The sequence below is a fragment of the Gekko japonicus genome, unplaced genomic scaffold, assembly GCF_001447785.1.
Source record: "Gekko japonicus isolate JY-2015 unplaced genomic scaffold, Gekko_japonicus_V1.1 scaffold142, whole genome shotgun sequence".
Classification (NCBI taxonomy): Eukaryota; Metazoa; Chordata; class Lepidosauria; order Squamata; family Gekkonidae; genus Gekko; species Gekko japonicus.
The window spans coordinates 1,498,542-1,507,203 of record NW_015174848.1 but is presented as its reverse complement, the minus strand read 5'-3'; the positions used below and the strand labels follow the sequence as shown (position 1 = coordinate 1,507,203).

Below are 8,662 nucleotides of genomic sequence, written 5' to 3'. Positions count from 1 at the left end.
ATTGCTCCCCGGCCTCGGGCGGGTTTGCCCCACTAAATGAACGCCTGCCTCTTAGTCGCAGGGAAGAAAAACCGGACGGAGGACATGCACGAGGGCCAGCCTTCGCACGGAATACCTTTGGGGAGAATCACTTCCCGGCACGTTTGTTTTGGTGCCTGACTGGATCTTCCCCTCCAGCCTGCTTTGGAGAGCAGCCTGAAAGGGAGAAGTCCAACAGGCGAGGCTCACGCATGTAGCTGCCTTATACTGAGTCAGCCCTACAGTCCATAATAGTCAGGACTGTCCACTCAGACTGGCAGCAGCTCTCCAGGGTCTCAGGCGGAGGTCTTTCCCATCCCCTCCTGCCTGGTCCTTTTTAACTGGAGATGCTGGGGACTTAACCTGGGACCATGCCAAGCGGATGCTCCACCACTGTGCTATGGCCCCTCTCTGTGGCTCTCCAGGGTCTCAGGCGGAGGTCTTTCCCATCCCCTCCTGCCTGGTCCTTTTTAACTGGAGATGCTGGGGACTTAACCTGGGACCATGCCAAGCGGATGCTCCACCACTGTGCTATGGCCCCTCTCTGTGGCTCTCCAGGGTCTCAGGCGGAGGTCTTTCCCATCCCCTCCTGCCTGGTCCTTTTTAACTGGAGATGCTGGGGACTTAACCTGGGACCATGCCAAGCGGATGCTCCACCACTGTGCTATGGCCCCTCTCTGTGGCTCTCCAGGGTCTCAGGCGGAGGTCTTTCCCATCCCCTCCTGCCTGGTCCTTTTTAACTGGAGATGCTGGGGACTTAACCTGGGACCATGCCAAGCGGATGCTCCACCACTGTGCTATGGCCCCTCTCTGTGGCTCTCCAGGGTCTCAGGCGGAGGTCTTTCCCATCCCCTCCTGCCTGGTCCTTTTTAACTGGAGATGCTGGGGATTGAACCTGGGACCTTCCACATGCCAGGTAGATGCTCTAGCCCTCAGAGCCACAGCCCCTCCCCTGCTGCTCTGCCTGATGGGTAAGGCCCTTGCAGCTGGAGTAGCAGCATAATACCAGCGTGGTGTAGTGGCTAGAGTCTCATACTAGGATCTGGGAGCCCTGGGTTCGAATCCGTACTCTGCCACGGAAGCTCACAGGGTGACCGCAGGGCAGTCACGCGGGCCGCCTCGCAGGGTCGTTGTGAAGGTAAAATGGAGGAGAGGAGAAAGGTGTACGCAGCTGCAGGTCCCCCCCTTGTGGAGAAAGGAAGGGTATGAATGTGGCAAAATCAACAAATGACACAGAACGAGGACCCCAGGTCTCAACTGCTCCCCCGCCACGGTGCCAGAGCAGTGCTAGCTGGTAAAGGTAAAGGTAAATGTTCTCTTGCTCGAAAGCCAGTCGAGTCCGACTCTAGGGCTGCGGTGCTCATCTCCGTTTCCAAGCCGAAGAGCCAGCGCTGTCCGAAGACGTTTCCGTGGTCATGTGGCAGGCATGACTAAACACCAAGGCGCACGGAACGCTGTTCCCTTCCCACTGAAGCGGTACCTATTTATCTACTTGCAATTTCTTGCTTTCGAACTGCTAGGTTGGCAGGAGCTGGAACCAGAGATGGGAGCTCACTCCATCATGCGGCACCCGGGTCTTGAACTGCTGAACTACCGACCTTCCACAGCCTGCAGTCCAGCGTCTTAACCACTTGAGAAAATGCATTGGCAAAAAGGGGTTTGGGAGACCAAAGGTGATGGAAGACTGGGAGGTCTGGGGCCCAAGGATGCCAGACTCCAGGTGGTGGCTGGAGAGATCCCGACATTACAACTGCGCTCCGGAAGACAGAGGTCAGTTCAGCTGGAGAGAATGGCCGCTTTGGAAGGTGGGCTGGATGGCATTATGGGGACCCAGTTTGAGCCAAACCCTCCTCGGGCTCCGTGCCTAAATTCTCCAGGTAGTTCCCAACCTGGAGTTGGCACCCTACTACCTGGGCTCTTCGGGAAAGGTTTCTGAATGGCTAACAGCCAAGATAACTGAGTGGATCCTCTCTGCAGAATACCTCTGAATACCAGATTCCAGGTCAACAACAACAGTCGAGAAGAAAAAGGAGAAGGAGGAGGAGATTGGATTTATACCCCGTCCTTCACTCGGAGTCTCAGAGCGGCTTACAAACTCCTTTCCATTCCCCTCCCCACAACAGACACCCTGTGAGGTGGGTGGGGCTGAGAGAGCTCTGACAGAAACGGCTCTTTTTCAAGGACAGCTCTTGTCAGAACTATGGCTTGCCCAAGGTCATCCAGCCAGGTGCAAGTGGAGGAGTGGGGAATCAAACCCAGTTCTCCCAGATTAGAGAAGAAGAAGAGATTGGATTTATACCCCGCCCTTCACTACCCAAAGGAGTCTCAGAGCGGCTTACAAACCCCTTTCCCTTCTCCTCCCCACAACAGACACCTTGTGAGCAATGTTCCCTCTATGCTATGGAGCCCTGTGAGCAGAAATTCTACTTTGTGAGCTCCTGGTATTAACGTTGTGAGCAGGAGATTTGGCTGCTGCATAAATCAGTTTGCTCTGGAGCCATCCCTTCCTGAGCTAAGACAAAAATGTGTGAGCCGGAGGCTAAAAAACTGTGAGCTAGCTCACACAAACTCAGCTTAGAGGGAACACTGCCTTGTGAGGTAGGTGGGGCTGAGAGAGAGAGAGAGCTCTTTCCAGAACTGCTCCTGAGAGAACAGCTCTGTCAGAACTACGGCTTGCCCAAGGTCATCCAGCAGCTGCAAGTGGAGGAGTGGGGAATCAAACCTGGTTTTCCCAGATTAGAGTCCGCGCACTGAACCACGACACCAAACTGGCTCTCAAACAGTCTGCCTCTGGTTCTTGGGGGTGGGGGGGATGGGGAATAGAAGGGGAAAGGATTTGCTTCCTGAAGGTATCCGGCTTGCCTCTTCCTGAGACAGGATCCTGGATCCGATGGGCCTGTTTGTTCTGACCCGGCTTCTTAGGCGGATGTGCCATCAGGACCAGTGACTTGCCCTCGTTTCAAATGAAAGTGGATTTCTTCCCCCTTCCCCTTCCAAAACACCAGACTTGACCCCGATATCCCTTTCTCTGTTTCCCTATTAGTGCGCGGAAGTGTTTTCTTTCACACGCTTTGTCCGTAGACACAGCTAGTTTTCAGAGGTGTGGGGTGAGGGCTGCCAACCTCCAGGTGGGGGGCTTGGCGATCTCCCAGCATCACTACTGAACTCCAGACGACAGGGATCAGTTCCCCTGGAGAAAATGGCTGCTTCGGAGGGTGGACTCTACGGCATCGCACCTCTGCTCCCCGAGCCCTGCCCTCTCCAGGTTCCACCTCCAAAATCTCCAGGAATTTCCCGACACAGCGTTGGCAACCCCTGGTGGCTTCCCTGCCGCGCTTAATCTCGACAAGCGAGAGGCGCTGGGGCTTTCACGTGCCCGAAAGTCTCCCTGCACGCAGCCTCCAACCTTTGAGGCCTGCTGTTACGCATTCAGTGGGGACGGAAATGCCTTTTGCACGTGCTCCGAGGTGCCCATCTTGTGCAGCGCTCTCACCCAAAGAGCCGGCATTCAAGCGATCAGACCAAGAGAACCCGGGCGCCTGGCAGGGTTCCCTCTCAGCTGAGTTTGTGTGAGCTGGCTCACAGTTTTCCAGCCTCCGGCTCACGCATTTTTGCCTTCCCGCAGGAAGGAGGGCTCCAGAGCAAACTAACTTATGCAGCAGCCAAATCACTTGAGAGCCAGTTTGGTGTAGCGGTTAAGTGCGCGGACTCTAATCTGGGAGAACCAGGTTTGATTTCCCCCTCCTCCACTTGCACCTGCTGGATGACCTTGGGCAAGCCGTAGTTTTGATAAGAGCTGTTCTTGAAAAAGAGCAGTTCCTGTCAAGAGCTCTCTCAGCCCCACCGACCTCACAGGCAGTGTTCCCTCTAAGCTGAGTGAGTGTGAGCTAGCTCACAGTTTTTCAGCCTCCAGCTCACACATTTTTGTCTTAGCTCAGGAAGGACGGCTCCAGAGCAAACTCATTTATGCAGTAGCCAAATTGTTCGCTCACAATTTAATGCCAGTAGCTCTCAAAGTAGAGTTTTTGCTCACAAGACTCCACAGCTTAGAGGGAGCATTGCTCACAGGGTGTTTGTTGTGGGGAGGGGAAGGGAAAGGAGATTGTGAGCCGCTCTGAGACACCTTCAGGTAGTGAAGGGTGGGGTATAAATCCAATCTCTTCTTCTTCTTGCTCACAACTTTAATGCCAGTCGCTCACAGAGCAGAATTTTTTGCTCACAGGACTCCACAGAAGGCACATTGGCGCCAACCAGTGTTCCCTCTAAGCTGAGTTAGTGTGAGCCAGCTCACAGTTTTTTAGCCTCCGGCTCACACATTTGTGTCTTCGCTCAGGAAGGAGGGCTCCAGAACAAACTAACTTATGCAGTAGCCAAATCGCTGGCTCACAACTTTAATGCCAGTAGCTCACAAAGTAGAATTTTTGCTCACAAGACTCCACAGCTTAGAGGGAACATTGGCGCCAACCCAACCTTGCCCCTTCCTCGCAGCCACGCGACTTCCCCATTTCTTACCATCTCCGTGACTCAACCCCGGCTTGCCTGTCGCAACACGTTCGAGGAAAGTGCATTTCGTAAAGCGACGAAAACAAACCGACGCGCACCCTGCCCCGCGCCTGTCCTCCGCACTGTGGATCTGGGGGTGCACCTCCGTCCGAAGGTGTGCCCCCTCCACCTTCCCGAAAGCCGCAGGCCACTCACCGTGTCCCCTGATGTCTGGCAGCGCATACGAACAGCCCCTGCCAAGCGCCGGACGCCGAGGAGGAAAAGAAGAAGTGAGAGAGAGGAAAAAAACCCAGTGCAAGAGTGTCGAGGCAAGGTTGTCCGGCCGCTGTACAGAGACTTCCTCGAGGCGGCCCGCCCCGTCAGCTGACAAACCCTGACTTAATTCTTCAGCAGCAGAAATAACAGCTGCATACTTAACCTGAGACCCAGGGGAGAGACATGAGACGGGCGGCACGGAAGAGACCTGGACGGTCTGCATACTTGGAGCGCTGAGCAATCCACAGCGATGCCCTGCAGGGCGGTGCCGGTGGCGTTCCGCTCAGGTGGACGGTTCAGTTCTCAGCTTGACCAGACGAGGCCTGCCGGAGGGATCTGGCGGCAGACGAAGGGCTGGGGTGCCCGGCAACATTGGCCTAATGCGGCTCCAGTGTCAGCGTCTTGCGATGTTGATGTGACAAAATGCTGAGCATTTTGGGTAGACTCATGGAATTATAGAGCTGGGAGGGGGTCCTACAGGCCATCTAGTCCGACCCGTTACTCAATACAGGAATAGCCTAGAGCATCCCTGACAAGGGTTTGTCCAGCCGATGCTTAAAGACTGCCAGGGAGGGGGAGCTCACCACCTCCCGAGGCAGCTGATTCCACTGTGGCACAACTCTGACTGTCAACAAGTTTCTCCTAAGATCCAGCCGGTACCACCTGGGACCTTCTGCATGCCAGGCAGAGGCTCTTCCACTGAGCCACAGCCCCTCTTTGCAGCTCTCCAGGGTCTCAGGCGGAGGTCTTTCCCATTACTTCCTGCCTGGTCCTTTTTAACTGGAGATGCCGGGGATTGAACCTGGGACCTTCTGCATGCCAACCAGAGGCTCTTCCACTGAGCCACAGCCCCTCTTTACAGCTCTCCAGGGTCTCAGGCGGAGGTCTTTCCCATCACCTCCTGCCTGGTCCTTTTAACTGGAGATGCCGGGGATCGAACCTGGGACCTTCTGCATGCCAAGCAAAGGCTCTGCCACTGAGTTTTGGCCCATCCCTAATGGAAGCCTTGATTCATCGAAATCAGTATTGTCTACTCAGACTGGCAGCAGCTCTCCAGGGGCTCAGGCGAAGGTCTTTCCCATCACCTCCTGCCTGGTCCTTTTAACTGGAGAGCCCGGGGATCGAACCTGGGACCTTCTGCATGCCAAGCAGAGGCTCTGCCACTGAGCCACAGCCCCTCTTTACAGCTCTCCAGGGTCTCAGGCGGAGGGCTTTCCCATCACCTCCTGCCTGGTCCTTTTAACTGGAGAGCCCGGGGATCGAACCTGGGACCTTCTGCATGCCAAGCAGAGGCTCTGCCACTGAGCCACAGCCCCTCTTTACAGCTCTCCAGGGTCTCAGGCGGAGGGCTTTCCCATCACCTCCTGCCTGGTCCTTTTAACTGGAGAGCCCGGGGATCGAACCTGGGACCTTCTGCATGCCAAGCAGAGGCTCTGCCACTGAGCCACAGCCCCTCTTTACAGCTCTCCAGGGTCTCAGGCGGAGGGCTTTCCCATCACCTCCTGCCTGGTCCTTTTAACTGGAGAGCCCGGGGATCGAACCTGGGACCTTCTGCATGCCAAGCAGGGGCTCTTCCACTGAGCCATGGGTTCTTCCTAAAATGCTTTCACGAGTCAGAGATTTGACTGATTCAACCACTGAGCCACGGCTCCTCCCCTAAAGCTTCCTTATTCAAAATCAGTCAATTGGTCCATCAAAGTCTCAGGCGGAGGTCTTTGACATCACATCCTACCCGGTCCTTTCAACTGCAGATGCTGGGGATTGAACCTGGGACCTCCTGCGTGCCAAGCAGAGGCTCTACCATCGAGCCCTTCCTAAAAAGCTTTCAAGAGTCAGAGCTTTGAAAATGCCCCTGGAACTCTGCTTAATTCTATCTAGAAGGAGATGGCCACTGTGTGATACAGAGTGTTGGACTGCATGGACCTTTGGCCTGATCCAACATTGGCATCTCTTATGTTCTTAAGAGAAGACATTGGATTTATACCCCACCCTTCACTACCCAAAGGTGTCTTAGAGCGGCTTACAAACCCCTTTCCCTGTCCCTCCCCACAGCAGACACCCTGTGAGGTAGGCAGGGCTGAGAGAGCTCTTGACAGAAACTGCTCTTTTTCAAGAACAGCTCTTATCAGAACTATGGCTTGCCCAAGGTCATCCAGCAGGCGCAAGTGGAGGAGTGGGGAATCAAACCCGGTTCTCCCAGTTTAGAGTCCGCACACTTCACCACTACACCAAACTGGCTCTCAGAAGAAGAGGTCGGGCCCTTCACTACCCGAAGCAGCCTCAGAGCGGCTTACAATCCCCTCCCCACAACAGACACCCTGTGAGGTAGGCAGGGCTGAGAGAGCTCTCTCGAGGACTGCCCTTGAGAGAACAGCTCTGAGAGGACTTGTGACTGGCCCAAAGTCACACCAGCAGCTGCACGTGGAGGAGGAGTGTGGGAGGGGGAGAATCAAACCTGGTTCTCCCAGATTAGAGTCTGCGCTCCTAACCGCTACACCAAACTGGCTCTCAACCGACAGAGATCAGTTCCCCCTGGAGAAAATGGCTGCTTTGGAGGGTGGAGTCTAGGGCACAATACCCGGTTGAGGTCCCTCCTCTCCCCAAACTCCCCCACTCCCCAGGGTCCACCCACAGATCCCCAGGAATTTCCCAAAGTAGAGTTGGCGGCCCTGTTGGACGTAAACGTGAACATAAGAGACGCCAATGTTGGATCAGGCCAACACTCTGTCACACAGTGGCCAGAAATACCAGGTGCCATCAGGAGGTCCAGCAGTGGGGCCAGGACACTAGAAGCCCTCCCACTTTTGACCCCCCCCTCAAGCACCAAGAAGACAGCATCACTTGCCCCAGAGCCCCTTGTGGGGCTAATAGCCACTGATGGACCTCTGCTCCATATGCTTATCCAATTCCCTCTTGAAGCCGTCCATGCTTGTAGCCGCCACCACCTCCTGTGGCAGTGAGTTCCACGTGTTAATCACTCTTTGGGTGAGGAAGTACTTCCTTTTATCCGTTCTAACCCGACCGCTCAGCAATTTCATGGAGTGCCCACGAGTTCTTGTATGGTGAGAAAGGGAGAAAAGTACCTCTTTCTCTACCTGCTCTGTCCCATGCATCATCTTATAAACCTCAGTCATGTCACCCCTCAGTTGTCGTTTCTCCAAGCTAAAGAGCCCTAAGCGCCTTAACCTTTCCTCATAGGGAAAGTGTTCCAACCCTTTTCTCATTCGAGTTGCCCGTTTCTGCACTTTTTCCAAAGCTATAATATCCTTTTTAAGGTGTGGTGACCAGAACTGCACACAGTACTCCAAATGAGGTCGCACCATTGATTTATATAGGGGCATTATGATACTGGCTGATCTGTTTTCAATTCCCTTCCTAATAATCCCCAGCATAGCATTGGCCGTCTTTATTGCAGTCACACACTGTCCCGACATTTTCAGTGAGTTATCTACTACGACTCCAAGATCTCTCTCTTGTTCAGTCTCTGCCAGTTCAGACCCCATCAATGTGTATTTATAGTTAGGATTTTTGGCTCCAATGTGCATCACTTTGCACTTGGCCACATTGAACCCCATTTGCCACGTTGACGCCCACTCGCCCATCCTTGACAGATCCCTTTGGAGAGCCTCACAATCCTCACTGGTTTTCACCACCCAGTGAAAGGTTCCAAGAGTGAAAAGTGAATGAAGAAGATCCTGAGATAAAGCTTTGAGGGTGCCCGGGGAACTCCGAGCCCTTCCGTGCTGCAGAAAAACCGAGAGGGGGCTCAGCGGGGGGGGGGGGCGTCCCCCCATGAATCAGAGGCCTCCTCGGCCCACCCTCCCTGGCCCCCTCCCCCCCCCCCGGCCAGCTTTGCTGATTTTGCAGTTGAGAAGTGGTTTTGAAG

The 8,662-nt window shown here is 54.7% G+C and overlaps 1 protein-coding gene across 1 annotated transcript in view; it reads right to left on the bottom strand.

The window, feature by feature from the left end:
- Positions 1-4,881, bottom strand: part of TNFAIP8L2 (TNF alpha induced protein 8 like 2) — a 20,251-nt gene extending 15,370 nt beyond the window's left edge. Inside the window, exon 1 of the mRNA XM_015424503.1 lies at positions 4,717-4,881. The gene's annotated coding sequence lies outside the window, so the exon portion shown is untranslated. The remainder of the gene's footprint in view (positions 1-4,716) is intronic.
- Positions 4,882-8,662: the final 3,781 nt, after the last annotated feature.